The sequence below is a fragment of the Eptesicus fuscus genome, chromosome 15 (assembly GCF_027574615.1).
Source record: "Eptesicus fuscus isolate TK198812 chromosome 15, DD_ASM_mEF_20220401, whole genome shotgun sequence".
Taxonomy (NCBI): domain Eukaryota; kingdom Metazoa; phylum Chordata; class Mammalia; order Chiroptera; family Vespertilionidae; genus Eptesicus; species Eptesicus fuscus.
Window position 1 is genome coordinate 17086900 of NC_072487.1, and position 9483 is coordinate 17096382.

The 9483-nt window shown below is 39.9% G+C and overlaps 1 non-coding gene across 1 annotated transcript; it reads left to right on the plus strand.

Annotated features, from left to right (window-relative positions):
* The first annotated feature begins 4004 nt into the window (after positions 1-4004).
* Positions 4005-4085, plus strand: MIR31 (microRNA mir-31). The gene is given in 1 exon segment (NR_129134.2): positions 4005-4085. It is a non-coding gene; the product is annotated as a microRNA mir-31 (primary transcript).
* The last annotated feature ends 5398 nt before the right edge of the window (positions 4086-9483 follow it).

Below are 9483 nucleotides of genomic sequence, written 5' to 3' on the forward strand. Positions count from 1 at the left end.
ATAATTATATGTATAATTTTCCTCCTTTCTTTCTTGCACTCCCCCCCTGCCCACACCCCCCCCCCCCCCAGATGTAGGCAGACACACATCTGGCTTCTATCAGTTAGGGAGTAAGTAGCTTTAAGCACATCCTGTCAAATTGTCTGTTCCCAAAAGCAATACCAACACATTCAGTGGATGTTATTTTTTCCCCACAGTTATGTTCTTGATTGGACCACAAATTTTTCCATAATACTGTATTTGAAAAATAGGACATTCTAGCTCTTTATACATAATCAGCCTCCTACCTCCAGCCTCTTTTAGAAAACTTTTTTTTTTAATGAAGCGTTAAGTAGATTGTATTCCAGCGCTGGAAAAACACATTGAGGATTAGTTACACCATGTTTTCAGTTGTTGTGATTGAGCTCATTCTTTATGTCTGTGTACTAATTGGGGCTAGTATAGCTACCTCCTCTCCCCCACATGTCTGGGATATGCTGGATTTGCTGCCAGAATAATTCTAGATCAGATAGTCACTAAATGAAATAATACTATTCACTTAAAATGAATTTAAAGTTAGTTAAATGATTTGAAGAATTCTAGACTTCAAACTCTTATTAATTGTACTACTAAAGATTTGAGATATAAAATTTTTCATTATTCTTATTTTAAAAAGTTAAAAATAGGTCCTGCATTTTCTTCAGGACATTTTATTGACAGTATTTTTCAAAATGTAACACTCGCTGCTAAAGGCTGTAGTAATATTTTTTCTGGTTTCCAGTTGTAGCATAATTCATGGTTAGGCTGTATTTTGCAAGAACTTTGAGGGGTATGTGGTGAGGAGGTGCATTTTATCAGGGACCTGATAGAAACCGTGGTTCACTAGATGCATGAGAAAAATTCAAAAAAGGACCCAAGCTTCCATAACAACAGCTTCTTTAATGGGGGAAGGGCATGGTCTTCTTCTAGACTTTGAAATTATAACTTGAGAAATTACTTAATAACTTACAAAATAAGTTTCTTTATTTTTAAAAATATGCAAGTATATTGGAAGAGGAACGTAGTGTGTGAGTTGTATTATCCTGTCTTTTCCCGTTAGTGATTCTCGTACCAAATAGCCCCGATGAGATCTCAGGTACCTGCTACATTTGGCTGGTCAATGGGATCACTGTTAGCATTGCTGGTTTTTCTTGCATGTGCAAATGAATCTGAACAAAATCACAAGGAATTATTGTTTTCAGATATGTAGTGTGTTCCTTCTAAAATGATGCAGCCTATCCTCAGTGGGGCAAAAGTAGGTTTACGGTTGTAAGTATGCAAAACACAGAGTTCATTCTTGTGTTATTACTTATTAATTATTGTATTATTTTTCATACACACAACTGTAAACCTACTTTTGCCTCAGCCTATCTGCCTCTCAATTGTACATATTCGGAATATTTTAAAAGTGAACTTTTGGGGGAAATTTGATTCAGTTAAATCTTCTTGATTCAATGATGTATTTTGTTACTTAATCTGTATTGTATTTGCCATTAATTTTGAGCCAATGTTTTGTACATGGTGAACCAAAAATTCTTAAATACCTTGACATTAATAGATTGTGTCATCAAGTTAAATTGTATTCTAAGAAGTCAGTATAGTACCTCTTCCAACAATCATCTCACCCCAGGACAAGACTTGACAGGGTTTTGTGCAATAGAACCCTCATAACCCCCTGCCCTCCCACCAGACACATACACCGCACACTGTACATGTGTAAGTGAACGACCAGTTCCAGACTAGGGAAACTGAACTTTTGTTTCCGGCAAGTGCAATTGATATTCGTCATATTTAAGTGTGTGTGCCTCTTTTTCATCTGTACCTTGGTAGTATTAGGTAACTAAATGTTTTATCTTTTCATTTATTTTTTGTGAATTATATTTATTAGTATTTTTATTAGAAATATAATGTAAAGAAAACAAATTTAGTTTATAATCTTATCCAATTATTTTTAAAATAATACACCATTATTTAAAATAACAAATCACTCATGTGATACCTTCAAGAAGAAGTGTATATACCCAGTGATTCCACTTCTGAGAATTTATCCTAAGAATCCCGAAACACTAATTTGAAAGAATATATGCACCCCTATGTTCATTGCTCGTTATTTACAATAGCCAAGATTTGGAAACAGTCCGAATGCCCATCAGTAGATGAGTGGATAAAAAAGCTGTAGTACATTTATACAATAGAATACTACTCAGCCATAAAAAAGAAGGAAATCTTACCCTTTGAGACATTATAGGTGGACCTGGAGAGCATTATGCTAAGTGAAATAAGCCAGTCAGAGAAAGACAGGTACCATATGATTTCACTCATGTGGAATCTAATGAACAAAATGAACTAATAAGCAAAATAGAGACTCACAAAGAGCAAGCAGACAGCTGTCAAGGTTGGAGGGTGGGGATTGAGCAAAAAAAGAAAAAGAAAAAAGAGGAAAAAACCTTATGGACATGGACAATAGTGTGGTGATTGCTGGGGGGAGGAATTTGAGGAGGTATGAGGGTGATAAATGATGGAAGGAGACTTGATTTGGGGTGGTGAGCACACACTACAATGTCCAGATGAAATGTTATAGAATTGTGCACTTAAAACTTGTATAATTTTATTAACCAGTGTCACCCCAATAAATTTAATAAAAAAGGAAAAAAAGAGAAGAGCTTAAGTCTAAAAGAGACAAGAAAAAATATATATGTATACTTCAGGATATGTGTGTGTTTATGGATGCTTTTTTATATATACAAAAGTTCTTATACATAGTGTCATTATTCTTATGCCTTAATCTTTTGTAAGGATGACAGAATACTCTATTATAAGACTACTAGAGGCCTGGAGCACAAATTCGTGCATGAGTGGGGTCCCTCAGGGTGGACTGCGAAGATCGGGCCCCAGCTTGCCCCACCTACGCCACCCTCTCACCTGCTCCACCATCCCACCTGTGGGGTGATCGATCGGGGCCAGGACCCCACCCAGCTCCCTCAGCGCCTGGGATCCGGGCAGCAGTCCTGCACCCCCCCCCCGCCCCACCCCCCGCTGCCACCACTGGTTTCTCTCTGCGGCGTGATCTTGCCCCCACTTGCACCCACCTTGACCTGGCGCTGCCCGCTCACCTCCACCATCCCGCCGTGGTCCTGCTCTCTTTGGGGCCCATTGGGGCCAGCAGCGCCTCCACTGCTGCCAGCGCCACGTCACCGATGCCTGCCATGTCCCGCGCCGCCCCCTGGTGGTCAGCGCACATCATAGTGAGCGGTCGAACTCCCAGTTGACTGACCGCCTAAGGGGACAATTTGCATATTAGGTTTTATTATATAGGATGTCATAATTTATAGTCACAATTTAGCCAATATCAATCATCTTATGGACATTCAAATGGTTTCCAGTTCTTGGGCTATTAAAAGTGTTGCAATAAATATCCTTCGGCATATAACTGTGCTGCTTTCACACATATGCTCATGGGATAAGATCCTAGCTGGGAATTGTTGGCTCAAGAGAGCACTACTTTTAAGAGCATATAAAGCAATGAACTACACACGACACGACGACAGTTTGTTGTTGTTTAAATACATCTGAGTGGCAGAAATTGGCCAATAGTGTGATTACAGTAAAAATAAAACGATTCAGATTCCCTGGGATGTGTGGTGGACTTTAAGTAAGGTGGTAATCGCCTATAATCAACTGTCATCAACTTCAGACTTGACTGCCTTAAACTTCTCGTCAGAATTTTCCCCCTGTTGTTTCCCAAGCAGTCAGTAAACATTCTCGAGGTTCATATTAGATCAAAGACCGTGAAAAAAAGGAGAGCCACCGCCTTCCTGTGCTTAACTACCTCTTCCCAGTTGGATGCTCTAGGAATGCTGTGTTGTAATGTTCAGAAACAAGTTTGCATTTTCCATTAATGAGTGTGTTTTCCCTCCCTCAGGTGGAAGGGAAGATGTTGGAAAAGTTGAGCACCGAAGAGGCATGGTGTTGCTCCTGTAACTTGGAACTGGAGAGGAGGCAAGATGCTGGCATAGCTGTTGAACTGAGAACCTGCTATGCCAACATATTGCCATCTCTCTTGTCTGACAGCAGCCAGGGCCACCTGCATGTCACTCCTCCACGTATTGCTATGGATGAGTGCCCTTCCTCGGATGTGGGTTTCTGAGACACTTTGCCCTGCTCACTTCCCTGACCTCTCTCCCACTGTGTGCCGAGTCACTCTGTTTTACCCACACTAGCCTTTCTGGCTCTTCCTTGGATACACCCACTGTGTTTCTGCCTCTTAGCTTGCCTGCCTCTTTCTCCTTTTTTGGATTTCAGTGAGGACGTCACCTCATCCGTGAAGCCTTCTGTGACCACACTGTCTAAAATAACTGTCACAGCCCTAACCGGTTTGGCTCAGTGGATAGAGCGTCAGCCTGCAGATTCAAGGGTCCCAGGTTCGATTCTGGACAAGGGCATGTATCTTGGTTGCGGGCACATCCCCAGTTAGCGGGTGTGCAGGAGGCAGCTGATTGATGTTTCTCTCTCATCGATGTTTATAACTCTCTCTCCCTCTCCCTTCCTCTCTGTAAAAAATCAATAAAATATATTTTAAAAAATAAAATAAAATAGCTGTCACATACCCCAGTCACCCTTCACAACAGAGCCTTGCTTTATTTTTTAAAAACATTGGTTACTGCCTGAAACACATTTGTTGACTTGCTTAGTTGTTTTCTCTCCCGCATTAGAATGTAATCTCCTTGAGAGTTAGGGACCTTGTTTGTCTTGTCCAACCACTGTATCACCAGAGCCTGGCACATAGTAGGCACTCAGTATGTATTTTTGAAGCTCCACCCTGACTTTTGTCATACAAAAAAAATATCAAATAATTACATTTTTCCCATTGCAAATGGCTTTGGTGAAATCCTGACGCACAGTAACCGTAAAGAAAGAAACAGATGTTTAATTCTGGGTCTGCAAACTAACTCCTTAAAGCAGTCACAAAATATATACCATTGGGCCCACAGGTTCATGGAAGCCAGCATGTCGTAGTGGGAAAAGTATGGGTTCAAAATAAAGCTGAGGGTTGAATCTCACCACTGGTGTTGCCTAGCTGTGTTCTTGTACAAGTCAGTTAACCTTGAGCTACGGTTTTCTCAATGGTAAAGTGAGGATAATACTAACCCATCAGGATTCTTGAGACAAATAAGATATTTTAGCCAGATAATTCTTCATGTCTAAAATGGGTGGAAGTGGGGGGGGGGGGATGGGGAGAGATTAACCTGGGAATTTATATGAGTACTAGAGGCCTGGTGCACAAAATTCATGCATGTGGGTGGGGAGATGTCCCTCAGCCCAGCCTGCACCCTCTCCAATCTGGGACCCCTCTCACAATCTGGGACCGCTGGCTCCTAATCACTCGCCTGCCTGCCTCATTGCCCCTAACTGCTTCTACCTGCCAACCTGATTGACGTCTAACTGCTCCCCTGCCAGCCTGATCCCCCCCAACTGCCCTCCCCTGCCAGCCTGATTGCCCACAACTGCCCTCCCCTGCCACGACCCACCTCCTCCACCAGGACCCGCCTCCGCTAAGGCGGCAGAGACACCGGGGCTAGCCTCATCCACGCCACGCAGAGCCCCAGGATCCCCAGGCCTCATGGCGCAGAGCGGCTGCTGGGCCCTGCCTCCACTGTGCGCATGGCCATGTTGTGGCGACATCGCACGAGGGCATGATGCCACCTAGGCTTTTATTATATAGGGTATGCATAGCCCATGGCCACAGATAATAGTGTGGTGAAGGCCTGGGAGGGGCCGGTGTAGGGTGGAGGGGGTCAATGGAAGAAAAAACAGGACATCTAATACTTTCAGCAATAAAGATAATTTTTTAAAAATGAAACAAAATAAAAAATAAAATGTGTCTATAAAATTCCTGATGTATGTATAGTAGTAGACACCCAACAACTTATAATTATTTTACTACCATGAAAAATAATGAATTTCTCCTTAGTTAGAAACAGGTAATCTGACATGGAACGTGCAGAAGTGCTGCCAGAATCATAGTGCATGTAGGATCTGTGTTCAGACAGATCGTGAGAGGCCAAGGAGTTAATTGTCCATCATCTCAAATTCTTATCCCTTGGTTGGTTCTTCCTTACCTAACTTTTTTTTTTTTTCTGGAGTTACTCATTGTCTATAGATCTCTTTTTAAAAGAAACTTTTACAAATTCACTCTACAGAGTAAGAATATTTAATAAATACTACTTGATGTTCATGTTTTTAAGCATTGAAGCTTTAGGAAATAGTGTTGCTTTAATAAACTAAATTTTATTTTCATTTTGATGCCTTTCTGAAAAACAAAATGACAATCACTACTCTTGACTCATTATTTATTGTTACTCATTGTATTATAACTGTAACATCCAGAAAGTGTTCATTATACCTTATGTCATGCCCTTTAGGGTATATTAATCTGGGCTGCTAATTTAACAAAAATATGTAGCACAGAGGTATGGCACTTTTAGTCTTCAAGGTTTATACCTGCGAATGCTTAGTTATAGACATAATTTAAAACTCTATATGATCATTAAGTACCTTAAAGAATATTATGCTACTTTTCTAATCTGAAGTATCTACAGGTTTATTGTCTCAATCTTGATGGCTTGAGGATTCATCACTTCAGTTCTTTCAATTCTTGAAGTTATTAGCCAGAAATAAATATGCAGAACATCAGCCCTGGAGGGTCATTACCTAAGATAACATTGCTCTCAAGACTTTTAAGGAGCCACACAGTAGCAATAGCTAAAAATTAGAATCCACATTGCCTTAGTTCTCTCTCTGCCAGGAAAACTAACTGGTGCCGGATCAATAGGCCAGGACATAGAGCTTATTATAAGAACTGCTATTACTTAATACCTTTTTTAACCTATAACTTTGTTCTAAAAGCTTGTTTCATGAGTTTTTGGGGGCTTCTTTTGCCTTTTTCAGAGTTTCATCTACCCTCATCTACGTTAATTGATGGGTGTATCCATTGCCCCTTGACTTCAATGCAGTTGTTGAACTGGATACCTAATGGGAATTAATGCTGAGCTCACTTAGCTCAGCCCTCCGTGGCTTAATGAGTTTTACTGTAATTTGCTAAATACTGGAACCTTTTGGATTCCAAGTGATCATGGGGAAGGAAAAACAAAACTTAGGACATAGAAACATCAAAATGAGAGGTTAAAAAATTGATATCTAAAGTATCCAATAACGTCTCTAAGTCAATGGTTTTTACACTTGTGTTGCATCACCAATCTCCTGGAGAGCTTGTTAAAAAACAACAACAACAAAGCAGATCCCAAACCATCCCACAGACATTGTGACTTAATAGGTCTTGATTGAGAAAAGAATCTTCACTTTTAACAAGCACCTATTTTGATGCAGTTTGACAATGGACGGCAGTCTGAGAACGCTTGTGTTAGCTACTGGTAAGTCGGAGGGCAGGATTTTAAAAATCGTGCACAGTTCCCAGGATGGGACTTGGGCACGGTCTTGAAAGCAGCCTGCTTTCCCACTGCATCTGTGAGGATGGCAAACTGGAGCAGCGTTTTGTAATTGTGCTTTAGACTCTGAGGTTTCTTACATAAACAGCCCCTATGACTACACACAGGAGCACACGGGCTGCCCATGTGCTTCTGCAGAGCTGGTTTCCACTTCGGCTCTCCTCTGGTTCACATTACAATTCCCAAGATGTTTTATTTTCTTTTCTGATTAACTTGATATTGACCCAAATCCTTTACTTCTAAATATACATTCTTCTCCAGGATTTCTGTCAAATTGTAAATGATATATGAGCTCCTTGAGGCTAGAGACTAGGTCTAATTATGCAGAAGAGGAATTTTCAGCATGTATAGGATTCCTATGGTGGTAAATCATTGTGTAAATCCACAGATCACATTTTAATTGATCTATTTTTTAAGTTTAGATTTGTGTGGATTTAATTTTTTTTTTTTTTAAAAAGGGACATCTTTTCCTTTCTGAGACAGTATAGTGAAATAGAAAGAGCTTCGGGGTGAAATGCAGGCAAGATCGAGGCTCTAGTCCCAGTCCTGTCACTTTCTGATTCTGTACATGACTTTGGGCAGGTCTTTTAATCTCTTCCCTTATTGGTGATTTGAGGTAATAGTAAGAGACTATCTGATATATTAGAAAGAAAAGAGGAGAAAGCAAAATACAGCTGTGGAAACTAAGCTGGGAGATAATCTACAAAAAAAGAAAATGGAGATTTTTAGTGGTAATTTTACTTAAAATTTTTCAGTGTTTTACTGCTTTGTGTTGTTATTGTGTAATTTAAATATGACCCCAAAAAATGAGTTCTGGATAAAGACAGAGCTTTGTTCTCATCCAGCCTCAGCCTATTTGCTAACTAATTCCAGTGAAAGAAGAAGAAATGTGATATTCTAGTTAATTTTAAGTTGAGAAAAGGTCCAGTTTTTCCTTTGCTGTTCAGAAGGTTAGAAACAGGTTATAGGCCTTCAAATAGTGATGATAACAACTCTGTGACTCATATACCTGCTTTCTAGCTCATTGGCTTATGAGATTCAAATTAGAGAAGATATATAAAGCTGCTTTGAAAATGGTAAGAAACTGTGTGTAGTCCTAAGATGTTTACAAACCCCTCCCAACCCCCCTTCCTCCCTTTAGCCCTCAAGTTTGCTTTTGAAATGATTTAATAAAATTAAAATATGTTATTCTAAACCTGTCTGTAAAGTTTAAATTCCTAGGGTTCTAATTATTTGCCATTACATTTGTAGCAGCTAGACTGACAGACCCTGTATGGATGAGATTGATATTCCATCAACACGTGTCTCGAAACCACATTTAAACCAAGAAACTACTTTTAGTTCCACTGAAGCTTAGGTGATGTTTTTATTGCCGTATAAACATTTTATGTACTTACTGAATGTGTATTAGAAAAATATACAGCAGGAGAAAGCTTTGTGGAATATGTTAGATGTTTCCTGAAGTTTCTTTCACGCATCGTTCAGATGGAGAAGTCTGTACAGTATATTATACTTGGATGAAGGAAGTTTTAGTTTTAAGTGAGGGTTAATAGACTGTATCCATGCATTGCTTATATCGTCATATATTGCATTGCTGTCAAGAATTATTAATATTTCCCAATGTCTTTCCGTCCTAGGTCTTTGAAAGCAAAGCTTAGTTGGTAAATGACGAAGTCCATTTGTAAGTCGATTAGCCAGTCTGAGCAAGCATTTGAGGATAGGCGTGTGTCCCTTTTTTTAGAGGTAAGAGTCCTCAATGCCAAACTGTGGGGTTTCCATTGATGGAGCAGGCATATAATCTGTACGTATGCAACAAAAGCAGATACTCTTTCTTAAGTAGTCTAAAGAACTTTCAAAGTCTCAGCTTATGTCAAAATGACAGCGGGTGCATTTGCCACGCAATGCCTATGCAATACCATGAGTAAAGCAAATTAGAAAAATGTCAGCCAAGATAATTTGC